Source organism: Schistocerca gregaria, chromosome 6, assembly GCF_023897955.1.
Source record: "Schistocerca gregaria isolate iqSchGreg1 chromosome 6, iqSchGreg1.2, whole genome shotgun sequence".
NCBI lineage: Eukaryota > Metazoa > Arthropoda > Insecta > Orthoptera > Acrididae > Schistocerca > Schistocerca gregaria.
This window is the reverse complement of record NC_064925.1, coordinates 102,441,093-102,459,534: the sequence shown is the minus strand read 5'-3', so window position 1 is coordinate 102,459,534 and position 18,442 is coordinate 102,441,093. Positions and strand designations below refer to the sequence as shown.

The window sequence follows — 18,442 nt, the reverse complement described above, 5'->3', positions numbered from 1 at the left end:
TCTTTTCTTTATTTTCCAGGGGTTGTCAGCGAGAAAATATTTCGTAAGGGTTTAGGACAGTGGCGTACCATCTACTTCTTTAAAGGGGTGCGCCAAGCAAACCCATTTACTGTCTTTGTTTTACAGCAAAACCGTTGAGAATACATGCATACCAGTAGTATGGGAAGGTGTGTTGGGTAATCAGCGCTATGTTGCTCTACAGAAAGAAACAACTAATTAATATGAGTATGGACCAAGTTTTATAGTTCGTGCTCTTGAAAACAATTTCGTTGTTTTAATTTTTGAAAATACGTTATTTATGTGGGAAGAGATTGGTCCTACTTTGTTTAAAGCCCATTTTCACTGTAAACTGCAATATCAAGCGGCCGGAGAGAAACATTTTGTTATTCTTACTATTTTACAGATATCTTAATGAAAAAAAATTATGTGCACTTTCCAAATGCAGTTTTCCTTTCTTTCATGACATCGATCAGTTTTTCCATCTCCGACTTGATGAACAAGGAGGAGTAGATTGGTGAGTTTCGAATGAGTCATCGTTCATCTGAGGCAGGTTTTAAGTCGTCTCAAGGCGCTGAACGACCTTTCAGAGGATTCTGACGATATTGGAAGTGTCAGAATCAGAATGAAGAGGCGACTAACTTCCTGAATGCGTCCTTTAACCCTACCAGAGTTGGATTGTAGAGTGCGACGGACACTGTAGTAGCGGCGAGCCAGGTCAGCCGTACCGACTGCTGTTGGAGCATTGTTGGCTGGTGTTTTCCATTTTAGACAAGACCGCACGTAACCTGTGCCTGCGCGATCGCGAGTCTAAACAAGTTAGAAAACGTTTAGCACCACCTGTTGTTCTGGCGTAACCACAAGCGCCGGAACGAAGATGCGTTCGAGAACAGAGAAGGCGGTGAAGAAACATCGGCCAGTGGGGCTGGAGTTGGACCGCGCCGCGCCAAGAGCAACACACGGAAGAAGAGAATATAAGGGTCGCTCCTGCTACCCTCGTTCGCTCAGATGGCCAGAGTCTGCAACGGGACTAGTGCTACGCCATCAGATTGTCGTGGTCTATATCAAGCGCTTACTTGTACTTTGTCTATAGCGAGAACTTTACTGTTTTCATGTCGCCTCTCGCTAGCGACATTTGCTGTGATAAAAGTTAAGTGTTGTCAATTTGCTTTCTAGAAATATAACTATTAACGTTATTACTTTGAATTGTTATATAGCATTCCGAGAACGCAACATCCTCTAGGCACCCTCTAAGCAACGAGTGGGCAAGGCCCCACACCTGCAGATCTGCGAACGTGTGTGGACCTACATCTACATCTACATTTACATTTATACTCCGCAAGCCACTTTACGTGCCAATGTCATTACCTCCCTTTTCTGTTCCAGTCGCGTATGTTTCGCGGGAAGAACGACTGTCGGAAATCCTCAGTGGGCGCTCGAATCTCTCTAATTTTACATCCGTGATCTCCTCGGGAGGTACAAGTATGGGGAAGCAATATATTCGATACCTCATCCAGAAACGCACCCTCTCGAAACCTGGGGAGCAAGCTACACCGCGATACACAGTGCCTGTCTTGCAGAGTCTGCCACTTGAGTTTGCTAAACATTTCCAGTAACGCTATCACGATTACCAAATAACCCTGTGACGAAACGCACCGCTCTTCTTTGGATCTTCTCTATCTCCTCCGTCAACCGGATCTGGTACGGATCCCACACTGGTGGGCATTGCTCAAGTATAGGTCGAAAGAGTGTTTTGTAAGCCACCTCCTTTGTTGATGTACTACATTTTCTAAGGACTCTCCCAATGAATCTCAACCTGGTACCCGCCTTACCAACAATTAATTTCATATTATCATTCCACTTCAAATCGTTCCGCACGCATACTCCCAGATACTTTACAGAAGTAACAGCTACCAGTGTTTGTTCCGCTATCGTATAATCATACAATAAAGGATCCTTCTTTCTATGTATTCGCAATACATTACATTTGTCAATGTTAAGGGTCAGTTGCCACTCCCTGCACCAAGTGCCTGTCTGCTGCACATCTTCCTGCATTTCGCTACCATTTTCTAATGCTGCAACTTCTCTGTATACTACAGCATCATCCGCGAAAAGCCGCATGGAACTTCCGACACTATCTACTAGTTCATTTATATATATTGTGAAAAGTAATAGTCCCATAACACCCCCTGTGGCACACCACAGGTTACTTTAACGTCTGTAGACGTCTCTCCATTGAGAAAACATGCTGTGTTCTGTTTGCTAAAAACTCTTCAATCAAGCCACACAGCTGGTCTGATATTCCGTAGGCTGTTACTTTGTTTATCAGGCGACAGTGCAGAACTGTATTGAACGCCTTCCGGAAGTCAAGGAAAATAGAATCTACCTGGGAGACTGTATCTAATATTTTGTGGGTCTCATGAACAAATAAAGCGAGTTGGGTCTCATACGATCGCTGTATCCGGAATCCATGTTGATTCCTACACAGTAGATTCTGCTTTTCCGAAAACGACGTGATACGTGAGCAAAAAACATGTTCTAAAATTCTACAACAGGCCGACGTCAGAGATATAGGTCTATAGCTTTGCGCATCTGCTCCACGATCCTTCTCGAAGACTGGAACTACCTGTTCTCGTTTCCAATCATTTGGAACCTTCCATTCCTCTAGAGACTTGCGGTACACGGCTGTTAGAAGGGGGAAAGTTCTTTCGCGTACTCGGTGTAGAATCGAATTGGTTTCGCGTCAGGTCCAGTGGACTAGATTCAAGGGGAACCGAACAGCAGGTAATAAGGACGGTGGCAAGACTTTTTTGAACAGTATGTTATTGTGGAGGTGCAGAGGATAACTTAACAACGTAGAGAAACAGCAAAACCAATGTTTTACAGCGGAGATTTCTGCCTTAAGTCTGGCACTCCTGCCTCAAATTCGGCCCACTGGCCACTCTGTAGTACGCCTATACGACTTATCCAGACCTGAGGGTTCAACCAGTCTCAAACACTGTTCGAAAGTGCTATGTTGGATTTGTTACAAATACATACTGACGCTGCCTTCCATTAGGAGTCACAGGCTGAGAAATGGGACGAAGGGAGAGGACAGAATGTAGTGGGTGTTGTAAGACGCTTCAGTCAAAAATTCGCTGTCTCCGAAGGTACTGATGCCACATTTCTTTACAGCAGCAGAGGTTATTCACTGGCTCTGCTTATAGATCAAATAAAAATAAAACTGCAAGTGAACTGGGGGCATGGTGGTGGCGCGGGGGGGGGGGGGGGGGCTGAAGGAGGGGTGGCAGAAGCCATATCCCGCGCACCCAGAGTTTGCCTCTGGGAATTCACGTGTGGTGGCCTACGATTCTTTTTTTTACCTCCACCACATTCGCAGGGAGGTCGTTTCTAGCTCACGGCAATTGTCTCCTGAAAGTAGCATATATGCGTTCCAAGTTTGTTTGAAATCGGTCCAGTTGTTTAGGAGGACCAGTAACTCTGAATTTTACAAAATGGACCTAACATCATACAGCTTTTTATATTAAAAATTAAAATCAGTGTAATGACAAAATAAAATTAAGCCTAATAATATCACGGAATTAGACTTTTTACCCTACCACAAATTACCAGTCGTCGACAACTGACTAGTTAATGCTAGGGATTATAAAACGAAAGCTTCTCACACCGTCCACACGTGGTTGGCAGGGTAAACGAATGAACGATAACAGATTCATTTTACGTGTCTTATTATGGTTTTTATAAATGATGGTACTATTAAATAGACTTCTATAAAAAGCAAGTATTAATATTAATTATCATGCAGTGCAATCGCCCCTGATTCGCCTAGCGCTAAGTATTGGGCGTTGCACATCGCTATTCTGGCGTTTAAGGGTATATTCTAGCTGCATGAACTTTTTATTTCCCTGATGGTAACTACTTGAGTCCTGCATAACATATTACATACTTATTTGAAACATATTTCATGTGAGTTAACAGCTGCAAGGGATTGCCACCAAAATAGTTCATGTAACCACGTGACCGACCGTAGTTCTACAGATCTCGATATTTTAAAGTTGTTTTTAAAGCTACTTTTGTAATATACAATTAATTGATTTTATTTAGGAGGATGTAGAAGTTTCGTAAATGAACCTTACCCAGCGCTGACCATGAGACGAGACATTCGTTGTTCTACTAGCTCGCCTGTAGGATATATATCGCTGCGGTGGCAGCACTAACCAACACGCGTCCCCATGATAACCAGTGACGTCCTTCACTACATATCTCCATTTGGCTGTTTGTATCGTCTATACTACACTCTTTGGCAACATGTACGCAATGAAGCAGTTCTATTTAATGCACAACAGAGATCATTGTGTTTATATTCTAGCCCCTACTAACGGCCTATTAAGCTTTTTAATGTTTTAAATGTATTTGTGAATTTTAATTAACTTGGTGTTATGCTGCATGTACAATATGAGATTTCTCCTACAATGAAGAGTCAATGAAACTGGTATAGGAATCCGTATTCAAATTAAGAGATATATAACCATGCAGAATACGGCGGTGCTGTCGGCACAGCCTGTATAGGACAAGTGTTTGGTGCAGTTGTTAGATTGGTTAGTGTTGCTACAGTGCCTGGTTATCATGATTCATGTGAGTAGGAACGTGGTGTTATAGTCGACGCAAGAGCGATGGGACACAGCATCTTCGTGGTAGCGATATTGTGGTGATCTTCCTGTATAACCATTTCACGAGTGTACTGTGAATATCAGGAATCCTATAATACATCAAATCTCCGATATCACTGCAGCTGGAAAAACGTACTGCAAGAAAGCGATCAACGACAACTCAAGAGAATCGTTCACTTGACAGAAGTGCAATCCTTCAGCAAATTGCTGCTGAATCCAATGCTGAGCCATCAACAAGTGTGAGTGTGCGACCCATTCAACGAAACATCAATGATATGGGCTTTTGGAGCCGAAGGCCCACTCATGTACCCATGAAGACTGCACGACACAAATCTTTACGCTTCGCCTAGGCCCGTCAACGCTGACAACGGACTGTTGATGAATTGAAACTAGTTGCCTGGTCGGACGATTCTCGTTTGAAATTGTATCGAGTGGATGGACGTATGGAGACAATCTTATGAATCCATGGGCCGTTCTATGTTCAAGCTGCTGGAGCTCTGTAATGGTGTCATTGATGTGGATTGATGTGGGACTTCTGGTACGTCTAGAAACTACTGTGACAGGTAACACTTCCGTAAGCATCCTGTCTTATCACCTGCTTCCATTCATGACCATTGTGCAGTCTGAAGGACTTAGGGAATTCCAGCAATACAATGCGACACACTACACGTCCATAATTGCTACAGAGTAGCTCCAGGAACACTCTTCTGTGTTTAAACACTTCCGCTGGCCACCAAACATCCCAGTCATGAACTTTGTTAGGCATATCTGAGATGCCTTGCAACATGCTGTTCAGAAGAGATTTCCATCCCCTCGTACTCTTACGGATTTATTGACAGTCCTTAAGGATTCATTATGTCAATTCATCCATCACTATCCCAGACATTAGTCAAATGGTTCAAATGGCTCTAAGCACTATGGGACATAACATCTGAAGTCATCAATCCCCTAGACTTAGAACTACTTAAACCTAACTAACCTAAGGACATCACACAGATCCATGTCCGAGGCAGGACAGCAGTTCCAAACTGAAGCGCCTAGAATCGTTAGAATCACTCGGCCACAGCGGCCGGCAGTCATTAATCGAGTCGATGCCACTTCGTGTCGCGCCACTTCTGCTTACTCGCGGGGGCCCTACGCGATATTAGGCAGGTGTCCCGGTTTCTTTGGTTCTTAAAGTTGTTTTTAAACACGCTATTAGTGAATTTTACCTTTTATTAGTTTACTCTATGAATAATGTTTGCAATGGTGGTCAGAGCATTCCACTTATAACCTGTAACATCCATAAGCTAGTCAGCATTGTGGATTGGTACTTTGCGGTAGGTACATGAGCTCCGTTAACCGTCGTCTCATTAAATTACTTAATTTTATTTTGTAGCTGTGTTACTTGTATGTTCTTAAGGTAAATAGCTGTATCGGGTTGCCCAGTTTGTTTAATTTAGGAGCTATTGGTCTGAAGACTGTCCTTTGTGGCTGAAACCGGTTACCAGAATGAGTAAATAAATTTAGAGATGTGAAACGAATGTTTACATTTCGCGGCGTGCGGTTGCACCTGTAGCGGATATAAAGATGACTACTTACGAAGTTATTTGTGCACTGTTATTCAGTCATTAAATTTAATAGTTTTCAACGTTTTTTCGTGCTGTTTGTGACGAAATAATGATTTAATAAACTTTCGCTCGCTGTGGTTTTTCGAGATTTCTGTGTGTTGAAGTCGTTTAGTGAATTTAGGGATTTAATTTTCAGCGTAAGATTCTTATTGATTCTAGTGAAATACTTCAGTAAAATTTTCATTCTCTGTTTCAACTTCGCTGAGTGTGCCAGTGGGCGCTTGAATTTTTGGTTTTAGCTAATAATTATGTGAAGTTTTGTGGATATTGGTGTTAGTTGTGTTTAAGTAGTATTAATAAAAGTAGTTGCTTTCTTAGTAGAGAGAGAATTTCGAGATCGCTATTGTTAGTTCTATAAATAGTTCTGCCGATGAAACTGAACTTAGGTAACGTAGACGTGCAGCTTTTTTAGCAACTGTAAAATTTTACCAAGAATGAGAAGTTGGGCTCTGTCGTAGGTTTGTGAGTAGTGGGTTACAGTGTGGGATTTGTTCAAAGTATTTTCATTGGTGGGAATGCAATGGGGAAGTCATTGGGAATTCTAGTGAGATACTCACCTGGAAATGCAGAATCTGTTGTAGAATTACGTTGATAGAGGAGCAGGAGGGTAAGACATGTGCCCTTACGTGCAGTTACAACACTCAAAGGAGAAACTAGAAGGTTGAGGAGGGTAAAGGGTGCTGGGGAAGGGAACTGGCAGCTTACAAGAAGACAGCTGGGAGTAGGAGGTATTCAGACATTATACTTTGCGTATACGCAATAGATTGACCAACTGTCAGAGTTGAGTGGAGAGGAGCCTCTTGTAGCTGTAGATGTAGGAAACATGCCGCAGTCCTCAGCAGTTGCAAAGTGTAGCAGAAAGAAGGAGGTTCTGTTGCTAGGTAGTTTAAGCGGTACAGGTGTCGGCTGGCAGTTGCAGGAAGTGTTGGGAAGTGAGTACCAAGTCACCAGCACTGCGAAGCCTAGTACAGTGTTGGCTCAGGTGACTGACAGCATAGCGGGGTTATGAAGGAAATTTACGAAGGAACATCATGTAGTGACAGTGGGTGGAGCTGGGAATAGTTTCGATAGGGACGGGGAATATGATGTAGGTGGTGACCTGGTGAAGATAGCTACTCAAAGTGATGGCACTAATGTGCATTTCGTGCCGTTGTTCCAGCGTCACGATCGGCCTCATCTTTATGCAGCTGTTAGGCACTTTAACATGAAGCTGGAAAAGGCGGTGATGCCAGAGGGCATGGGTCACATTGCAGTGGTGCCAGTTGTGTCTATCAGTAGATTGGGCTCACCAGGCATGCCCTGCACTCAATAGGTATGGGAAGGAGAGGCTGGCAAACCTTGTACGTAACAGCGTAATGGGTGATGGTGGGATCACTCATGGAAAAATTCCTGTAGCAGTTGGTGCTAGAGCTATACCTATTTAGACTGAAGTCAGATGATAGGTATACTTTCTTAATGGTAGTCCCTCTAACTAAGGGCTGACCTTCAGAGGACGTCCTGTTTCCACGTAGAGAAGGAATTAGCATATTTCATCAAAATATAAGAGGTATTATAGATAAAGTTAGTGAATTGCTTATAGATGCTGACTCTAAAATTATTCGCAGATTGGAGCACCAATTAAATAATTTGACAACTCCGATGCTTCATTTAACAGGGTACGATTTAGCTGGCTGTTTTTCAAGGAGTTCCTTGTAGAGTGGGGGAGTGGCCATGAACATAAAAAAGCAGTATTCCAATTGAATCCATAGACGTATCACAGCACTGCACTAAACAGATATTTGAATGTTGTTCACGTGCTGTTGAATTTAGTGAAACTAAACTTGTAATTGTTGCCGATTACAGCTCCCCTAACTCTGACTTCAGAGCATTTCTGCTCAAGCTAGAGAGGGTACATGATTCACTTTAGAGAGGGTACCAGAAATTAGGTATAAGTGGGCACTTCAATATTAATGTTGCGAGAAAAAAGGTGTTGGTCGATCTTAAAGTCATATGATCTGATGAAGACTGTGGTTTTTTCCAGCTAAGGTGCAGGAGAACAGTTGTTGTTGTTGTTGTTGTTGTCTTCAGTCCTGAGACTGGTTTGATGCAGCTCTCCATGCTACTCTATCCTGTGCACGCTGCTTCATCTCCCAGTACCTACTGCAACCTACATCCTTCTGAATCTGCTTAGTGTACTCATCTCTCGGTCTCCCTCTACGATTTTTACCCTCCACGCTGCCCTCCAATGCTAAATTTGTGATCCCTTGATGCCTCAAAACATGTCCTACCAACCGATCCCTTCTTCTAGTCAAGTTGTGCCACAAACTTCTCTTCTCCCCAATCCTATTCAATACCTCCTCATTAGTTACGTGATCTATCCACCTTATCTTCAGTATTCTTCTGTAGCACCACATTTCGAAAGCTTCTATTCTCTTCTTGTCCAAACTAGTTATCGTCCATGTTTCACTTCCATACATGGCTACACTCCAAACAAATACTTTCAGAAACGACTTCCTGATACATAAATCTATATTCGATGTTAACAAATTTCTCTTCTTCAGAAACGCTTTCCTTGCCATTGCCAGTCTACATTTTATATCCTCTCTACTTCGACCATCATCAGTTATTTTACTTCCTAAATAGCAAAACTCCTTTACTACTTTAAGTGTCTCATTTCCTAATCTAATTCCCTCAGCATCACCCGATTTAATTTGACTACATTCCATTATCCTCGTTTTGCTTTTGTTAATGTTCATCTTATATCCTCCTTTCAAGACACTGTCCATTCCGTTCAACTGCTCTTCCAAGTCCTTTGCCGTCTCTGACAGAATTACAATGTCATCGGCGAACCTCAAAGTTTTTACTTCGTCTCCATGAAATTTAATACCTACTCCAAATTTTTCTTTTGTTTCCTTTACTGCTTGCTCAATATACAGATTGAATAACATCGGGGAGAGGCTACAACCCTGTCTCACTCCTTTCCCAACCACTGCTTCCCTTTTATGCCCCTCGACTCTTATTACTGCCATCTGGTTTCTGTACAAATTATAAATAGCATTTCGCTCCCTGTATTTTACCCCTGCACCTTTAGAATTTGAAAAAGAGTATTCCAGTCAACATTGTCAAAAGCTTTCTCTAAGTCTACAAATGCTAGAAACGTAGGTTTGCCTTTTCTTAATCTTTCTTCTAAGATAAGTCGTAAGGTCAGTATTGCCTCACGTTTCCAACATTTCGACGGAATCCAAACTGATCTTCCCCGAGGTCTGCATCTACCAGTTTTACCATTCGTCTGTAAAGAATTCGCGTTAGTATTTTGCAGCCGTGGCTTATTAAACTGATAGTTCGGTAGTTTTCACATCTGTCACCACCTGCTTTCTTTGGGATTGGAATTATTATATTCTTCTTGAAGTCTGCGGGTATTTCGCCTGTCTCATACATCTTGCTCACCAGCTGGTAGAGTTTTGTCATGACTGGCTCTCCCAAGGGCGTCAGTAGTTCTAATGGAATGTTGTCTACTCCGGGGGCCTTGTTTCGACTCAGGTCTTTCAGTGCTCTGTCAAACTTTTCACGCAGTATAGTATCTCCCATTTCGTCTTCATCTACATCCTCTTCTATTTCCATAATATTGTCCTCAAGTACATCGCCCTTGTATAAACCTTCTATATACTCCTTCCACCTTTCTGCTTTCCCTTCTTTGCTTAGAACTGGGTTTCCATCTGAGCTTTTGATATTCATACGCGTGGTTCTCTTATCTCCAAAGGTCTCTTTAATTTTCCTGTAGGCAGTATCTATCTTACCCCTAGTGAGATAAGCTTCTACATCCTTACATTTGTCCTCTAGCCATCCCTGTTTAGCCATTTTGCACTTCCTGTCGATCTCATTTTTGAGACGTTTGTATTCCTTTTTGCCTGCTTCATTTACGGCATTTTTATATTTTCTCCTTTCATCAATTAAATTCAATATTTCTTCTGTTACCCAAGGATTTCTAGCAGCCCTCGTCTTTGTACCTACTTTATCCTCTGCTGCCTTCACTACTACATCCCTCAGAGCTACCCATTCTTCTTCTACTGTATTTCTTTCCCCTATTCCTGTCAATTGTTCCCTTATGCTCTCTCTGAAACTCTGTACAACCTCTGGTTCTTTCAGTTTATCCAGGTCCCATCTCCTTAATTTCCCACATTTTTGCAGTTTCTTCGGTTTTAATCTACAGGTCATAACCAATAGATTGTGATCAGAGTCCATATCTGCCCCTGGAAACGTCTTACAACTTAAAACCTGGTTCCTAAATCTCTGTCTTACCATTATATAATCTATCTGATACCTTTTAGTATCTCCAGGGTTCTTCCACGTATACAACCTTCTTTCATGATTCTTAAACCAAGTGTTAGCTAAGATTAAGTTGTGCTCTATGCAAAATTCTACTAGGCGGCTTCCTCTTTCATTTCTTAGCCCCAATCCATATTCACCTACTATGTTTCCTTCTCTCCCTTTTCCTACACTCGAATTCCAGTCACCCATTACTATTAAATTTTCGTCTCCCTTCACTATCTGAATAATTTCTTTTATTTCATCGTACATTTCTTCAATTTCTTCATCATCTGCAGAGCTAGTTGGCATATAAACTTGTACTACTGTAGTAGGTGTGGGCTTCGTATCTATCTTGGCCACAATAATGCGTTCACTATGCTGTTTGTAGTAGCTTACCCGCATTCCTATTTTCCTATTCATTATTAAACCTACTCCTGCATTACCCCTATTTGATTTTGTGTTTATAACCCTGTAGTCACCTGACCAGAAGTCTTGTTCCTCCTGCCACCGAACTTCACTAATTCCCACTATATCTAACTTTAACCTATCCATTTCCCTTTTTAAATTTTCTAACCTACCTGCCCGATTAAGGGATCTGACATTCCACGCTCCGATCCGTAGAACGCCAGTTTTCTTTCTCCTGATAACGACATCATCCTGAGTAGTTCCCGCCCGGAGATCCGAATGGGGGACTATTTTACCTCCGGAATATTTTACCCAAGAGGATGTCATCATCATTTAATCCTACAGTAAAGCTGCATGTCCTCGGGAAAAATTACGGCTGTAGTTTCCCCTTGCTTTCAGCCGTTCGCAATACCAGCACAGCAAGGCCGTTTTGGTTAATGTTGCAAGGCCAGATCAGTCAATCATCCAGACTGTGGCCCCTGCAACTACTGAAAAGGCTGCTGCCCCTCTTCAGGAACCACACGTTTGTCTGGCCTCTCAACAGATACCCCTCCGTTGTGGTTGCACCTACGGTACGGCCATCTGTATCGCTGAGGCACACAAGCCTCCCCACCAACGGCAAGGTCCATGGTTCATGGGGGGAGGAGGAGAACAGTAGCACAGCCATATACAATATTTTTATTCGTTCTTCCTTACTAGATGGCCATTCTGTTAGTAAAAGGGTTGATGGTCTTTCAGACCATGATGACAAATTTTGACATTAATACGCTTTTGTACTTAGACAAATGTCACATGTAATTATGAACTATGTAGGAAAGTTAATCCGACAGAAATAGAGAGTTTTTAAACCTCCTCGAGGAACAAGAGTGGCAGGATGTTTATAGTGTCGATAACACAGACGACAAATATAATGATTTCCTCAACACATTTCTCATGCTTTTTGAGATTTGCTTTCCATTAGCACGTTCTAAATGGGATAGTATCAGTAGAAGGCTGCCTGGGTGGCTGACTAGTGGGATAAGGATATCATGTAAAACAAAGCGGGAATTATATCAGAATGTTAGAAGTGGTCACAATCAAGCTACAGTAGCCCTTTACAAACAGAACTGTGAGCTTCTTAAAAATGTTATTAGGAAGGTAAGGAATATGTGGTTCGCAAATACAATAGCTAATTCACGAGGTAAAATTAAACCAAATGGCCATTTGTGAAGGATGTGTCTGGTCAGCAGCACAAGGTCGACGATATAAAGTCAGTTCGTGTAAAGATATTTCTGTTACTGATAAATCAGCTATATGTACAGTATTTAACAATCATTATCTGAGAATTGCTGGTGAATTAAATAAAAATGTAGTTTCTACAGGGAACCATGTGACTCTCTTGGAAAATGCCTGTTCTAAGGCCATCTTTGAATTTTTTGTTTCTTCAATTCGTTCCATATGTTTCTTCAAATTTTCTTTATATTCACGTTTTTGTCATTTCTTCAAAAATGTTATCTTCTTTTTTAACGTTTCTATTAACAACTTCGTGGGCTACAGTAGTCTGCTACACGTAAAAATTTCTCATCATACAACTGAACACTGGTAGAATCTTTTTCATTTGAAACCCAGGCTTCACTGCCATAAAATAGAACAGCATTACCTTTCAGAACGATATTTTTATGTATCTTCCCGTATTTTTTTTATTTTTCTTATTACAGTGTCACATATACTCTGATATGCATGTAGGTGAAGAAATAGACGTGTTCCAGAATCTGATTTTCAATAAAAAAAATTCTGTCGTATTGGGTATTTCCCATTGAATGATATTGTCTTGGTTTTATCTCATGCTATCTTAAAATCCTTTCCAGTCAAGTCTGAAGGACGGGTTGATTGTTGAATTTAGAATTGGTCGTTAACAATATGACGTCATGTACTTCAGTGTTAATATATTTATTATTGTTTCAACAATTAACTTATACATTTTAGTTCCTAATATCAGTCATGTAATTTCCCTGTATCTGTCCATTTGTTTAATAAATGTCTGAAGTTGTGGATGAGTGAATAAAATAAATAGTAAATGAAAATTTTATTAAATTGTGCGCCCAGAGGTCAGAGCAGTTCCTTTAATTGGTTGTTATGCGATTGCGAATGTAAGTTATTAGTTTTTGATCTCTACATGTGCTTTGTCTCCTGATCACACTTGTGATGGCCGCTATTCAGTATGTTTTGTTCAAGAAGCTTGATGTTTTCACTGGACTTAAGTTACATGTCATCTTACGCAGTTGTTTTTTTCAGTTCTGAAGACCACTGTGCCTGCTGCTTGATGTAATGTTATACGTGTTACTGATATCTGAGGCATCACACGTGAAAAATGATACGGTACTCAAAATTGTCTCAAACTAATGACAATGCCCTTCGCAAAACGATTGCAGATTCACGCACGGTTGGGCAGTTACTGATTGAAATTAATTTTCACGTCAGTGCAATTCGGAACGATTCAGTTACGCTGTTGTTTAATTAATTTCACGTGATTCAATCACATACCAATAATGTTTACTGACTGCTGATTCTCGTGTCTCAAAAACTGCAGTGATTTTCAGTTCTGAACTGTGCACGGCAACTGAATTCACGTTCCTGCCTTTTGATTTAACTAGACTTGTTGAGAAAACTTTTATAATCATTACATTAGTTGTTCCACTTTTGACTGTCACCATGCACTTGCTGCCCAGCTGTTCAGACAGCAGTTCTCAGACCCGTATTACCAAGGCACAAAAGCGGGGAAAAGCGCTCACTTTCACCACTGAACCTTCAGCAGCAAGACCATTCAGCAACTTTGTTTTGAAACAGTATTTCTGAATAATCTTCCGGAATACTGTCCCGAAATAGGCCCAAGTCTCAACGTGCTTCCCCAAGTTGCAGCTGATAGTCTGGTGGTTTCCCTGAAAGAAAAGAAAATGGGAAGTAGAAGAGGTTGAGAAATAAAGCTTATTGTTGGCATTAATGCAAATAAAGAAACTTTCGGATCATCTGGAGATGAAAGACGTCTTGGGGAACAGTTTTTTTCTTTTGCCCAGAAAGTAATTCACTGCATTTTTTTTCTTCAGCCGAAAACAATGCTACGAATGTAAAAATGTTAGGTATGTATTGTGTGTGAGTGAGTGCGCCAAGTTTCCGTCACTTCACACAGATAGCGTAGCTGCAGGACAGTTTCAGAATAGCATCTGTAGGTGATGTACATTATAAGCAATGTGCCGTCATTGAATTTTTCACTGTAGAGAAAGAAACAGTGGGGAATATCCACAAACGCTTGTGCAAAGTCTAAAGAGCATCTGCTGCTGACAGAAACACGGTTAGTCGCTGAGCATGGAGGATGAGGTCATCAGAAGGCTGTTCGGCGGAGCTCTTGGATTTGCTGCAGTCGAGGACACCACCCACGGCTATCAGACCTGACAGCCCTGAGCTAGCCCTCTCGGGCTTCCACTTGTTTCGGCCATTAAAGGACGCCATTCGTGGAAGACATTTTGAGGACATTGAGGAGATGATTCACTCAGTGAGGCTCAGCCACCAGAACAAGGATTGGTACAGACAGGGCATACACGCCCTTGAGGAAGGCCATAGACCGGGATGGAGATTAGGTGGAAAAATAGGGCAGTTGATAATTCATCATTCTTTCGTGTGTGTAATTCACGTTATGTTCCGTAACGAACTGCTGCAGGAAAAAATGCGGTGCATTACTTTCGGTGCAGGCCTCGTGTTTCGCCTTTTATTGTATGGTGACCAATTCACATATCTTTGCAAACACAGAATGAGGTAAGCCAATTGGACACATTATTGAGCACTTACAAAAACGCATGCTGGTCGTATTTCAATTAGTTTCTGTGTGTCAGTGGGTTTTAGGTAATCAGCGAAGTAAGATGGAGACTTGGAGAAAAAGTTGGGTGCCCCGCAGAAGGCAATAGCCCACAGTGGGACATCAAACTGCATGTCTGCAATGCGTCACGCAACACTAAAACTGGACAAAAGCTGTCATTGTGGCCCAATCGATAATGACTTTGCGACTTTCAGAATGTCATGAAGCTTAGAGTTCACCAACTGTCCAAAAGGCCTTAAAATCGCAGTGTGTTTGGAGTGTACAGATCAAGCCAGAGATGCTCGTATATTTTTTTGCGTGTTATTAGTACCATGACTTGAGCTTTCTGGTTCAGGTTGTCGTATACGTGGGACAGGATATTTACTTCAACATTTTGGGTAACGAAATGTTGATTTACATATTCATGATGAGAATACTGTGGACATTCCTTCACTGTTTCAAGATAACAACAGCATGTTCATAGGTCTGCCCGAATAGCTGCCTGAGTACTTCTCTAGTCTGACGAGGCATATTACCGCACTTCGCGATCTGTCTCGAACAGTGGGTGAAACGCGACAGCCAAAACCCATGCAATTTAGTTACTATAAGGAATCTGATCGGCAGTGAATGGCTCCAAATGGATGAGGCACGCACTAAGAAATATGAGGACTCCCATCATCACAGGAGTGATGCTCTTTGCACGTCTAGAAGCTATGTGACACCACGCTAGTGTAACAAATGTCGGCATGGTCTGCCAGGGACCAAGCTACCACAGTACTTAAAGATGGCGGGGCACGAGCACAGAACGCACACTGGCGGTTCCGTACAACACTGTGTAAACAGACAGCTCTACCTTTCGGGCAATTATGCATCTCGAAGATCCTGGCAAGATACCGGTCCCACGGATCCCAAAACTTTAGAGAATGTCTCAATTAAAAGTTTGAAGTCGCATAATAAATGACGAAAGAGTACTCTTTTCGTGTAATAGAATTACAAATTCACATTTTTATGATTTGTTCCTTTACGTGTCCTGTAAAACCGGCATCTTGCCAAGTTTCATGACCCATGACCATCGGGGGGCAACCCATAGGTTTTGATGAGTGAGTTTGCGAGTGTCAAAGTATACGAAATACGAAGGAAGAGACGTATTCATATCGTTGTCGCAAGCTCAATATCATTTTGTATACAGTAGTGTAGAAACTTACACACTCTGTTGGGGCCTTCTCTGTTTATATATATTATGAAAACCAAGATCGCTTCGTTTTAATACCTTTATTTCAATTGCTAGTTTCCATTGAATCATGCTTTCATCTTCAGAGGACCTCACGTGAGGTCGTCAGGCATTAGTAGCTGACCGAGACAGACGCAGCAACAGGGAAGTAACCGCTATTGTGATATTTACGATTTCCTAACGAGTTTATTATATCATCTGTGTGCTTTAATAGTTTAGTTTCTTGAGTTTCTGCGTGTAAATTTAATATCTAATAGCCACAGTTCTCCCTTTTCGTTTGCGTCAGAAAGTAAACAGATTCTGTGACATATTACACGTTCCCAATCAGGGGCGAATCATTCACTTTCACCTGAGTAATTCGGTAGTTAGGTTTCTGAATATCTGCGCATTATTAGACACAGTTACTGCATTTTCGTCACGATATACAGTAAAGTTGCGCAGCACATGCCGATAGTCCGTTTATCCGCATAGTTTAGTTTTCCACGGTCTTTAGTGTGAACAGGGACTGTGATTGTGCGGATGCGAGGCGAGTTGGTGACACTTCGCTCTCAGCTTCAGGCTGTGATGGCTTCGGTTACACAGCTTGAGGCTGCAGTGGATGGGCATCACTGTTGTGAGCCGGCCGTGGGGATCTAACGGACGTCCAGCACATCCGAGTCGTCCGATCGGGATCGGTCCTCACCGGTTGCCAACCCAGTTACTGCTCGCACTGAGGTTGACCCCTCACGTGTGGTCGAGTGGGAGGCGTAGCAGGCGGCGAAAGACTTCCCAGTCGGCCACTCGTAAGGCCTCCGCAGTTTGTCTGACAAACAGATTCCACGTGCTGTCTGTGGCTGACACTGTCGCTGAGCCAGACGCTGTCGCCTGTCCTGTTACAGAGGAAACCACTCAGCCTGCAAGATCCGGGCTATTACAGAGGGTGGGATTATTGGTAGTTCGGAGCTCCAACGTTAGGTGCGTTATGGGGCCCCTTAGTGACTTGGCTGAGAAGGAGGGAAAACACCAATGTCCACTCCGTGTTCATACCGGGTTGAGTCATTCCAGATGTGGAAAGGGTCCTCCCGGATGCTATGAAGAGCACAGCGTGCAGCCAACTGCAGGTGGTTTCTCACGTCGGTACCAATGATGTGTGTCGCTTTGGATCAGAAGACATTCTCTCTGGTTTCGAGCGGCTAACAGAAGTGGTAAAGGCTGTCAGTCCTGCTTGCAAGATGAAAGGAGAGCTGACCATTTGCAGCATAGTCGACAGGATCGATTGAGGAACTCTCATACAGAGCCGAGTGGAGGGTCTGAAACAGAGGCTCAGACGGTTCTGCGACCAAAGGGTGGTTTGGTTTCGGGTTTTGTTGAATACGTCAGGTGTCCACCATACGCTACACGGGTAGCATGGGTTGTGTGGCATTAACTGGGCGGGTTTTTAGGTTACAGGGTCTCGGGAAAACACAAGAAGGGCTTCAGTCACAAAGGGTGCAGGTCGACCACAGGAAGAACGTAGATACAGGAACCACTGGTATAACAGTTGTAAGTTGTCTTAGCTGTGTTGGGAAAGTACCAGAGCTCCAAGAGGTAATGGAAAGCACTGATGGCCAATTCATTACAGGCACTGAAAGTTGGCTAAAGTCTGATATAAGCTCACCTGAAAACCTAACGGTGTTCCGAAAGGATAGGCTAAACACAGTTGGCGGTGACGAGTTTGTTGCTGTTAGAAGTAGTTAAACTTGTCGCGAAATTAAAGCAGATACTTCCCGTGAGCTAGTATGGGCAGAGGCCACTGTTGGCAACCGGAATAAAGTAATAATAAGATCCTTTTACAGAACTCCCAAATCAGATGATACAGTTGCTGAAAGGTTCAAAGAAAACTTGAGTCTGATTTCGAACACTTACCCGACTCATACGATAATAGTTGATGGTGGCTTTGATTTACCCTCGATATGTTGGCGAAAATGCATGTTTACTTCCAGAGGTACCCATAAAATATCATTCGAAATTGTGCTAAACGCATTCTCTGAAAATTATTTCGATCATTTAGTTCATGAGTCCACGTGAATAGTAAACAGTTGTGACAAAACACTTGACCTCTTAATAACAAATAATACTGGTTGAATAACGAGCATCAGAACCGGTACAGCGATTAGTGAACACAGGGTTGTCGCAGCCAGACTGAATATTGTGATCCCCAAATCCTCCAAAAATAAGCGAAAAATGCACCTATTCAGAAAAGCAGATAAAAATTCACTCGACGCCTTCCTGAGAGACAATCTCCACTCATTCCAAATTAATAACGTAAGTGTACAGAAGATGAGGCGTGAATTCAAAGAAATAGTATTGGCAGCAATTGAGAGATTTATACCAAGTAAATTAAGAAACGACGGAGCTGATCCTCCTTGGTTCACAAAACGGGTTAGAACAATAT

General features: G+C 42.3%; 1 protein-coding gene across 1 annotated transcript in view; it reads right to left on the bottom strand.

The window, feature by feature from the left end:
* LOC126278174 (uncharacterized) overlaps window positions 1-18,442 on the bottom strand; it is a 725,569-nt gene that overhangs the window by 695,341 nt on the left and 11,786 nt on the right. The gene's annotated exons all lie outside the window — the stretch shown is intronic.